Source organism: Aulostomus chinensis, chromosome 1 (assembly GCF_037954235.1).
Source record: "Aulostomus chinensis isolate RoL2024-O1b breed Wild chromosome 1, RoL_Achi_v1.0, whole genome shotgun sequence".
Classification (NCBI taxonomy): domain Eukaryota; kingdom Metazoa; phylum Chordata; class Actinopteri; order Syngnathiformes; family Aulostomidae; genus Aulostomus; species Aulostomus chinensis.
This window is the reverse complement of record NC_141320.1, coordinates 14,639,468-14,651,638: the sequence shown is the minus strand read 5'-3', so window position 1 is coordinate 14,651,638 and position 12,171 is coordinate 14,639,468. Positions and strand designations below refer to the sequence as shown.

The 12,171-nt window shown below is 39.7% G+C and overlaps 1 non-coding gene across 1 annotated transcript; it reads left to right on the top strand.

Annotated features, from left to right (window-relative positions):
- The first annotated feature begins 10,633 nt into the window (after positions 1-10,633).
- On the top strand, positions 10,634-10,716 carry trnal-cag (transfer RNA leucine (anticodon CAG)). The gene has a single exon. It is a non-coding gene; the product is annotated as a tRNA-Leu (tRNA).
- Positions 10,717-12,171: the final 1,455 nt, after the last annotated feature.

Sequence of the window (12,171 nt, the reverse complement as noted above, 5' to 3'; positions counted from 1 at the left end):
GTTCGCATCATTTTGAGTTTTTGAGCAATTCTCACGACATCACTGTCGCATTAAATTGAGTTCATTAGCAACTCTTACTAAATGACTGTCAGCATCACTTTGAGGTTGTTCGAAACACTTACTACATCACTGTCAGCATCACTGAGTTGATGAGCAACTATCACTACATTACTGTTAGCATCATTTTGAATTCATTAGCAATTCTTCCGACATCACTGTCGCAATATTTTGAGGTTCGTTGCAACTGTTACTACATTACTGTCGCATTACTTTGAGATTCGTAGCAACTCCTTCTACATGACTGTCAGCATCTCTTTGAGGTTATTCGAAACGTTCACTCCATTACTGTTAGCATCATTTTGAGATCATTACCAATTCTTCTGACATCACTGTCGCATCATTTTGAGATCTTTAGCAATTCTTCCGACATCACTGTCGCATTATTTTGAGGTTCGTAGCAACTCTTCGTACATGACTTTCAGCATCACTTTGAGGTTATTCGAAACACTTACTACATTACTGTAAGCATCACTGAGTTGATTAGCAACTATCACTACATTACTGTTAGCATCATTTTGAGTTCATTAGCAATTCTTCCGACATCACTGTCGCAATATTTTGAGGTTCATAGCAACTTTTACTACATTACTGTCGCATTATTTTGAGGTTCGTCACAACACTTACTACATGACTGTAAGCATCACTTTGAGGTTATTCGAAAGTTTAACTCCATTACTGTTAGCATCATTTTGAGTTCATTAGCAATTCTTACGACATCACTGTCGCATCATTTTGAGATCATTAGCAATTCTTCCGACATCACTGTCGCAATATTTTGAGGTTCGTAGCAACTCTTACTACATTATTGTTGCATTATTTTAAGGTTTGTAGCAACTCTTACCACATTACTGTCAGCATCACTTTGAGTTTATTTGCAACTATCACTACATTACTGTTCGCATCATTTTGAGTTTTTGAGCAATTCTCACGACATCACTGTCGCATTAAATTGAGTTCATTAGCAACTCTTACTAAATGACTGTCAGCATCACTTTGAGGTTGTTCGAAACTCTTTCTACATTACTTTAAGTATCACTGAGTTTCTTAGCAACTATCAATACATTACTGTTAGCATCATCTTGAGTTCATTAGCAATTCTTCTGACATCACTGTCGCTTTATTTTGAGGTTCGTAGCAACTCTTACTACATGACTGTCAGCATCACTTTGAGGTTGTTCGAAACACTTACTACATCACTGTCAGCATCACTGAGTTGATTAGCAACTATCACTACATTACTGTTAGCATCATTTTGAGTTCATTAGCAATTCTTCCGACATCACTGTCGCAATATGTTGAGGTTCGTTGCAACTTTTACTACATTACTGTCGCATTATTTTGAGGTTCGTAGCAACTCTTACGACATGACTGTCAGCATCTCTTTGAGGTTATTCGAAACGTTCACTCCATTACTGTTAGCATCATTTTGAGATCATTACCAATTCTTCTGACATCACTGTCGCATCATTTTGAGATCTTTAGCAATTCTTCCGACATCACTGTCGCATTATTTTGAGGTTCGTAGCAACTCTTACTACATGACTGTCAGCATCACTTTGACGTTGTTCGAAACACTTACTACATTACTGTAAGCATCACTGACTTGATTAGCAACTATCACTACATTGCTGTTAGCATCATTTTAAGTTCATTAGCAATTCTTCCGACATCACTGTCGCAATATTTTGAGGTTTGTAGCAACTTTTACTACATTACTGTCGCATTATTTTGAGGTTCATAGCAACACTTACTACGTGACTGAAAGCATCACTTTGAGGTTATTCGAAAGTTTCACTCCATTACTGTTAGCATCATTTTGAGTTCATTAGCAATTCTTACTACATCACTGTCGCATCATTTTGAGATCATGAGCAATTCTTCCGACATCACTGTCGCATTATTTTGAGGTTCGTAGCAACTCTTACCACATTACTGTCAGCATCACCTTGAGTTTATTAGCAACTATCACTATATTACTGTTAGCATCATTTTGAGTTTTTGAGCAATTCTCACGACATCACTGTCGCATTAAATTGAGTTCATTTGCAACTCTTACTAAATGACTGTCAGCATCACTTTGAGGTTGTTCGAAACTCTTTCTACATTACTTTAAGTATCACTGAGTTTCTTAGCAACTATCACAACATTACTGTTAGCATCATCTTGAGTTCATTAGCAATTCTTCTGACATCACTGTCGCTTTATTTTGAGGTTCGTAGCAACTCTTACTACATGACTGTCAGCATCACTTTGAGGTTGTTCGAAACACTTACTACATCACTGTCAGCATCACTGAGTTGATTAGCAACTATCACTACATTACTGTTAGCATCATTTTGAGTTCATTAGCAATTCTTCCGACATCACTGTCGCAATATGTTGAGGTTCGTTGCAACTTTTACTACATTACTGTCGCATTATTTTGAGGTTCGTAGCAACTCTTACGACATGACTGTCAGCATCTCTTTGAGGTTATTCGAAACGTTCACTCCATTACTGTTAGCATCATTTTGAGATCATTACCAATTCTTCTGACATCACTGTCGCATCATTTTGAGATCTTTAGCAATTCTTCCGACATCACTGTCGCATTATTTTGAGGTTCGTAGCAACTCTTACTACATGACTGTCAGCATCACTTTGACGTTGTTCGAAACACTTACTACATTACTGTAAGCATCACTGACTTGATGAGCAACTATCACTACATTGCTGTTAGCATCATTTTAAGTTCATTAGCAATTCTTACTACATCACTGTCGCAATATTTTGAGGTTCGTAACAACTTTTACTACATTAATGTCGCATTATTTTGAGGTTCGTAGCAACTCTTACTACATTACTGTCAGTTTCACTTTGAGTTTATTAGCAACTATCACTACATTACTGTTAGCATCATTTTGAGTTGTTGAGCAATTCTCACGACATCACTGTGGCATTAAATTGAGTTCATAAGCAACTCTTCCTAAATGACCTTCAGCATCACTTTGAGGTTGTTCGAAACTCTTTCTACATTACTTTAAGCATCACTGAGTTTCTTAGCAACTATCACTACATTATTTTTAGCATCATCTTGAGTTCATTCGCAATACTTACTACATCACTGTCGCATTATTTTGACGTTCGTAGCAACTCTTAGTACATGACTGTCAGCATCACTATGAGGTTATTCGAAACGTTCACTCCACTACTGTTAGCATCATTTTGAGATCATTAGCAATTCTTCTGACATCACTGTCACATTATTTTGAGGTTCGTAGCAACTCTTACTACATTATTGTTGCATTATCTTAAGGTTCGTAGCAACTCTTACTACATGACTGTTAGCATCATTTTGAGTTTATGAGCAATTCTCACGACATCACTGTAGCATTGAATTGAGTTCATTAGCTGCACTTTCTAAATGAATGTCAGCATCACTTTGAGGTTGTTCGAAACTCTTACTACATTACTGTAAGCATCACTGACTTGATTAGCAACTACCACTACATGACTGTTCGCATCATTTTAAGTTCATTAGCAATTCTTCCGACATCACTGTCGCAATATTTTGAGGTTCGTATCAACTTTTACTACATTACTGTCTTATTATTTTGAGGTTCTTATCAAATCTTAGGACATGACTGTCAGCATCACTTTGAGGTTCTTCGAAACACTTACTACATTACTGTGAGCATCACTGAGTTGATTAGCAACTATCACTACATTACTGTAAGCATCATTTTGAGTTCATTAGCAATTCTTCCGACATCACTGTCGCAATATTTTGAGGTTCGTCGCAACTTTTACTTTTACTAGTTTCTTAGCAAGTATCACTACATTACTGTTAGCATCATCTTGAGTTCATTAGCAATCCTTCTGACAACACTGTCGCAATATTTTGAGGTTCGTAGCAACTTTTACTACATTACTGTCGCATTATTTTGAGGTTCATACCAACTCTTACTACATTATTGTTTCATTATTTTAAGGTTCGTAGAAACTCTTACTACATTACTGTCATCATCACTTTGAGTTTATTAGCAACTATCACTACATTACTGTTAGCATCATTTTGAGTTGTTGAGCAATTCTCACGACATCACTGTAGCATTATTTTGAGGTTCGTTGCAACTCTTACTACATGACTGTCAGCATCACTTTGAGGTTGTTCAAAACTCTTACTACATTACTTTAAGCATCACTGAGTTTCTTAGCAACTATCACTATATTACTGTTAGCATCATCTTGAGTTCATTAGCAATCCTTCCGACAACACTGTCGCAATATTTTGAGGTTCGTAGCAACTTTTACTACATTACTGTCGCATTATTTTGAGGTTCGTAGCAACACTTACTACATGACTGTAAGCATCACTTTGAGGTTATTCGAAATGTTCACTCCATTACTGTTAGCATCATTTTGAGTTCATTAGCAATTCTTCCGACATCACTGTCGCATCATTTTGAGATCATTACCAATTCTTCTGACATCACTGTCACATTATTTTGAGGTTCGTAGCAATTCTTACTACATTATTGTTGCATTATTTTAAGGTTCGTAGCAACTCTTACTACATTACTGTCATCATCACTTTGAGTTTATTAGCAACTATCACTACATTACTGTCGCATCATTTTGAGTTTATGAGCAATTCTCATGACATCACTGTAGCATTGAATTGAGTTCATTAGCAACTCTTACTAAATGACTCTCAGCATCACTTTGAGGTTGTTCGAAACTCTTCCTACATTACTGTAAACATCACTGTGTTGATTAGCAACTATCACTACATTACTGTTTGCATCATTTTGAGTTCATGAGCAATTCTCACGACATCACTGTAGCATTAAATTGAGTTCATTAGCAACTCTTACGAAATGACTGTCAGCATCACTTTGAGGTTATTCGAAAGTTTCACTCCATTACTGTTAGCATCATTTTGAGTTCATTAGCAATTCTTACTTCATCACTGTCGCATCATTTTGAGATCATTAGCAATTCTTCTGACATCACTGTCGCATTATTTTGAGGTTCGGAGCAACTCTTACTACATTACTGTCAGCATCACTTTGAGTTTATTAGCAACTATCACTACATTACTGTTCGCATCATTTTTAGTTTATCAGCAATTCTCACGACATCACTGTAGCATTGAATTGAGTTCATTAGCAACTCTTACTGAATGACTGTCAGCATCACTTTGAGGTTGTTCAAAACTCTTACTACATTACTGTAAGCATCACTGAGTTTCTGAGCAACTATCACTACATTACTGTTAGCATCATCTTGAGTTCATGAGCAATTCTTCCGACATCACTGTCGCAATATTTTGAGGTTCGTAGCAATTTTTACTACATCACTGTCGCATAATTTTGAGGTTCGTAGCAACTCTTAGTACATGACTGTCAGCATCACGTTGAGGTTATTCGAAACGTTCACTCCATTGCTGTTAGCATCATTTTGAGTTCATCAGCAATTCTTATGACATCACTTTAGCATCATTTTGAGATCTTTAGCAATTCTTCTGACATCACTGTCGCATTAATTGCGGTTCGTAGCAACTCTTACTACATGACTGTCAGGATCACTTTGAGGTTGTTCGAAACACGTACTGCATTACTGTAAGCATCACTGAGTTGATTAGCAACTTTAAGTCCATCACTGTTAGCATCATTTTGACTTCATTAGCAATTCTTACTACATCACTGTCGCATCATTTTTAGATCATTCGCAATTCTTCCGACATCACTGTCGCATTATTTTGAGGTTCGTAGCAACTCTTACGACATTACTGTCTCATTATTTAAAGGTTCGTAGCAACTCTAACTACATTACTGTTGCATTATTTAAATGTTCGTAGCAACTCTTACGACATTACTGTAAGCATCACTGAGTTTATTAGCAACTATCACTACATTACTGTTAGCATCATTTTGAGTTAATTAGCAATTCTTAGGACATCACTGTCCCATCAGTTTGAGATCATTAGCAATTCTTCTGACATCACTGTCGCATTATTTTGAGCTTCGGAGCAACTTTTACTACATTACTGTCGCATTATTTTGAGGTTCGTAGCAACTCTTACTACATGATTGTCAGCATCACTTTGAGGTTGTTCGAAACACTTACTACATTCCTGTCAGCATCACTTTGAGGTTGTTCGAAAGTTTCACTCCATTTCTGTTCGCACCATTTTGAGTTCATTAGCAATTCTTTCTAAATCACTGTCGCATCATTTTGAGATCTTTAGCAATTCTTCTGACATCACTGTCGCATTATTTTAAGGTTCGTAGCAACTCTTACTACATGACTGTCAGCATCACTTTGAGGTTGTTCGAAACTCTTACTACATTTCTGTCAGCATTACTGAGTTTCTTAGCAACTATCACTACATTACTGTTAGCATCATCTTGAGTTCATTAGCAATTCTTCCGACATCACTTTCGCAATATTTTGAGGTTCGTAGCAACTCTTACTACATTATTGTTGCATTATTTTAAGGTTCGTAGCAACTCTTACTATATTACTGTCAGCATCACTTTGAGTTTATTAGCAACTATCACTACATTACTGTTAGCATCATTTTGAGTTGTTGAGCAATTCTCACGACATCACTGTAGCATTAAATTGAGTTCATTAGCAACTCTTACTAAATTACTGTCAGCATCACTTTGAGGTTGTTCGAAACTCTTACTACATTACTGTAAGCATCACTGAGTTTCTTAGCAACTATCACTACATTGCTGTTAGCATCATTTTGAGTTCATTAGCAATTCCTACGACATCACTGTTGCAATATTTTGAGGTTCGTAGCAACTTTTACTACATGACTTTCAGCATCATTTGAAATTGTTCGAAACACTTCCGACATTACTGTAAGCCTCACTGAGTTTATTCGCAACTATCACTACATTACTGTTAGCATCATTTTGAGTTCATTAGCAATTCTGACTCCATCACTGTCACATCATTTTGAGATCATTAGCAATTCTTCCGACATCACTGTCGCATTTTTTGGAGGTTCGTAGCAACTCTTACTACATTACAATTGCATTGTTTTGAGGTTAGTAGCAACTCTTACTACATGACTGTCAGCATCACTTTGAGGTTATTCGAAACGTTCACTCCATTACTGTTGGCATCATTTTGAGTTCATTAGCAATTCTTACTCCATCACTGTCGCATCATTTTGAGATCATTGGCAATGTTTCCAACATCACTGTCGCATTATTTTGAGGTTCGAAGCAACTCTTACTACATGACTGTCAGCATTACTTTGAGGTTATTCGAAACTTTCACTACATTACTGTTAGCATCATTTTGAGTTCATTTGCAATTCTTCCGACATCACTGTAGCATTATTTTGTTGTTAGTAGCAACTCTTACTACACGACTGTCAGCATTACTTTGAGGTTGTTCGAAACACTTTCTACATTACATTTAGCATCTTTTTTAGTTCATTAGCAATTCTTAATCCATTACTGTCACATCACTTTGAGATCATTAGCAATTCTTCAAACATCACTGTCGTATTATTTTGAGGTTGGTAGCAACTCTTACTACATTCGTGTCAGCATCACTTTGAGTTTATTAGCAACTATCACTACATTACTGTTAGCATCATTTTGAGATCATGAGCAATTCTTCCGACATCACTGTAGCATTATTTTGAGGTTTTGAGGTACCTTTGTTTGTAACCGATCTGCTTACCAGCGAGACGCCACCACGCACGGCTGTCGGCTCCGTGAAGGAGGGAGAGGAAGTGGAAAGGACGGAGAAGGGTCGGACCAGGTCTACTGCTAGGTGACCACTCACTATCGTCTGCCATACTGCCCCTCATGGTGGGGAGTGTAGCGCTATCCTGCCACAGTACATTTGTTTCATTCTTTTGCTCTTGCACTTTAATTAAAATGGACTTGACTTGAGAATGTTTTGTTTCAAAATATAGAAGAATTCCCAGATTTATAGGTATCATGAGTATGAAGTTGCACTTGCACCCGGTGGGAAAATGTCCTCTGCATTTGACTCTCACTATGGAGGAGCAGTGGTAGCAGTGTCAGCCTGGGGGCTTGGTCAAGATCAATGACAGGAGTAGCAGACAGGTAATATCCATAGCATGCTTGTTGTTTGAGAGGAGTAAGGGTACACTGTTGGTCTCTCACCTGATGCGCTGTCATCAGCACAAATGATCTGTTCCTAAACATCAAAATCTACCATCCCCCTGATTGTTTTTTACAACTGGAGTACTGGTTAACACTTTAGAAAGCCTTCATTCAGAGCTGGGAAGAACCTTGAACCTGATATCCCAGACATCAAAGTGGGCCACTAACTGGCCAGATGAAGCTATGCTAGGCTGCTGTACTCTGAAGAGCTAAAGTAGCAGCTTCTGAGAGGGATGCTAACCTGGATGTGTTCATCTCCTACTTTAATATCAGCCCCCAACTTGGAGCTCTGACAGCCTCCAGCTTTTTGTTCCTGTTTCTGCTTCAGTCAACAGGGAACTCCAACCTGCAGTCGAATCTTCAACAACAATGGAATAGAAAAGTGAGGAAGAAAAACTAGAATAAACTTACAAAGCTGAGAAATGTTCATGAAGAAGAAAGGCACACGTTATGATTGAGGCCAGAAACTAAAACTCCACACCAAATGTACTTTGACTTGTAGGATAATGAACTTGAATGTGTTGAAACAGCAGATCAATGAATCCACTACCACACAACAAGATGATGACCCCCTACCACAAGATGGCGTCACAGATCCTGACGGTCTGTGCAGGAAACACAGAGCAAAACATTACAACAAAGCTCCTGTTGTTCCCTCCAGGAAAAACTGTGGCTCTGATGAGAAGAAGGATCCTAGCCTCCTCTGAGGATCCATGGCCGCACCATTGGGTAGAAGGACGATGGGGTCGGCACCAGGAGGAACCCTGGTGTCTCCGATGCAGGGAAGATGGAGCAGTGAAGAGGCCACATTGTGGCGTCCTAAAGAGGACATTTGGTGGAGCCTGAGACAGCAAACATCACGCCCCCTTCATCAGAAGAACCACAGCACCAGAAGAAAGAATCCTGGCAGTGACGACAGGGAGGATCAGGGTGACCTCCTCACCTCCACCTTTGAACCTTCAAATGAACTTTAAAAAGCTTTCGAGTGGAGAAGGATTTTAAAACCTTTTATTGTTTTTTCCTTTCATTCTCATTTGTGCGATTGTCTGATTTATTAGAAATAAACACTGTCTGCTGGGTTTCCATTGACTGTGATTCTCTTTGCATGCAAGTTGAAAGTTCTGCCAATAAAAACCACGAGTATTTGAAGACCAAAGGAAGAACCCCCAAAGTCAGGACCCTGAGATCAAAGTGAGAGCTCTGATCTCTGAGGTCTGGGATATTTCCCATCCCATGGCCCTTCAAATAAGAGCCCTGTGTCTCTGTCTCAAAGTTTTCAACCGTATTTGTTTGTTAAATTAAAACCAGACGACCACTGTGGTCCTTTTTACACGGTAAGTAAAGCACAGATGCCCTGGTGGACCTGTTGGCACCCAGGACTTTGAATCCAGTGATCTGAGTCCAAGTCTCAGTTCCAGCAGGTTTCCTGCAGCCTTCAGCAGAGCTGCCATGTTTCTCTGTAGAGAACTAAGTGATGCTCTCAGCAGGTTGAGGGCACCACCAACAAGTGAGGTATGAACCTCTGACTTCCTTCTTGTCAAACAGGAAACTCCTAATACCTCATTTGAGTAAAGTACCTCATATTCCTGACATCCAAGTAGTAGTGAAGTGGAGGAAGAAGGGAGGAGATCTCCAACAGGATCCTTCTTTCCTCTGTCCTCCTTGATCTCATGGATCACCACAGTCAAGGGGAGACCCAAGCTCCCGGATGGATCTGGCACTCAGGAACTGCTGAGTTTTACAGTGGACTTTGTTCCATCCATGGTTCAGGAACAGGACTCCTCCTGGTTAACCTGGTATCTTTCCACCCAACTGTGGGTTCTTGGAGAATTTTTCATGTCGTGTCAAGAAATCAGGCTGGTGGGTTTTTCAATGAGAGAAATTCTGGTAACTTAATTAAGTGGCATGTTTGTTGAAGCAGTAATTAACTGATAAATTAAGGAAGGCCTGGCCAGTCTTTGCTCCCACGTCATACGATGGAGTTAGAAAGTCCTGAATCAATCTGGAGTTCCATGATTTCCTTGTGGTTCATGATCCTTTTGCCAATGTAGTCTGGAACAAGAGCAAGATGAACCTCCAAATATCAACAGGTTGATTGCAGGTGATGTCAAGTGGTATTCAGAGGAGCCTCCTCTTTGTGTTTGGTTCCATGGTGGAATGGTGAGCCCTCTGGACTCTGCGTCCAGTGATCCCAGTTCAAGTCTCAGAAGGACCTTCCTGTCTGGAATGTGTCCCATGTAACAAACTGATCAAGAGATGTTACGTGGTTCAAATGTTCTGGTTCATTTCTTACTGCCATGAACTCAGACTGTGTGTTTAATGTTAACAATAAATGTAACAACTAAGGAGCCAGTAGCTCCTGTGGAAAAAATTCTACTTTGTCAGTGAATGAATTCATTTGATATTGAAGTCTGCAACTTTCAGTGTCTGTCAGGATGGCCGAGCGGTCTAAGGCGCTGCGTTCAGGTCGCAGTCTCTCCTGGAGGCGTGGGTTCAAATCCCACTTCTGACAAAGGACATTTTCTCCACATTCCTATGCATCCACAGTGGTAAATTCCAAACCCAGTTGAAGCTGCTCTCCACTGATGGGAGTGAGTGGTTGAACTGGCAGCAGAGGATGCAAAGGAGCTTCCCTGTGATGGTCCAACATTGCCTGGTTTCCTCCAACATGGAGCAGCCACCAAACTCTAACTTCAATGTTGGATCAAAGTCTACTGAAGAAATGTGTTTTCTTTCAATTCACATTTTGTCCATTAACTTCATAATCAGAGTCTCCATCTCATCACATGACTAAAGTCTGGGTTCTGTATTGGTGGTAAAATATCCTTCCATGCCCCTCACTAGTTTGCACACAGAAAAGCATATTTTACTGGTTTCAGACCTCTTAGCTTGTTCTCTCTCTTAAAGCAGCTGAGGCAGCTTTCATTGTGTGATTCATTTTAAAATATAAAGATGGAACAGAACCATTGGAATCAGATGTCAGGACATTTGAAGGAATGTCAATCTCCTGTTGAAATGTTGCAGTGTGCAGCTGAGGCTCTCTGGCAGTGGCACCAGGAGCCACAATGGCAGAACCTGGACCCTCCTGGAGGAGAACCACAGGTGAGGGCCTTCTTGGCTCCAGATTGATGGAAATCAAGTGTCTGAGTCTGTTAGCAGCCATGAAGTTGATCTGGTTGGCACTGGTATTTGTTCTTGCTGCAGCTCAGGAGTGATTCAGGAGAAGAGTTTCAGAACAGCCCAGGTTGGGGACTGGAATTCTAAAATTTCCCCTGGAACCAGACAACCTTGGGAGGTAAAACCTCCAATCATAGCCACTCAGATGCAGCAGCAGAAGAAGCTGTCATCCACCCTGACAGTCAGAGCATCAAGTCAAGAAAACATCACCATCTTGTAGTTCCAAACCTCCACCTGTCAGATTCAGCTACTTCTGATTGTGGGACTTTAAATTTGAACACAATGGAATTTGGACAAGGAGTTTTCCTTCCAGTCCAAACATCATCGTCCAGCCTCCAACCAGAGGTCCATCAGTTATCATGGAGCCACAGGTGGAGTCTGGATTCTTTTCTGGAATGAGACGGCAATGACAGTCCTGCCAAGTGACATCACTGACATGACAGGATGACTTCAGTCATGTGACTGGATGACTTCAGTCATGTGACTGGATGGCAGTGCAGATTCCAATGTAGAGGTTGGGGAAATTGTCTCTGAGAATCCAACTTGAAGCCATGCCCTCCTTGTTCTTCAAAAACCCAAACAGCGACCATCAGTCTCCCACCAATCCTGTACTTGGGTTCAATGTTGCTGTTCCATTTTGCAGCATTCATCCCCTCATTCTAGAGGCTTTAACATGAAAATGCAAATGCTGAGAGACACAAATGCAAATCAGAGTATTTGACCAGAGGTGACATTTTTTAATGCTTTTCTTGTTATATTTGTTATATATGTTCTGTATGGTTATATTTGT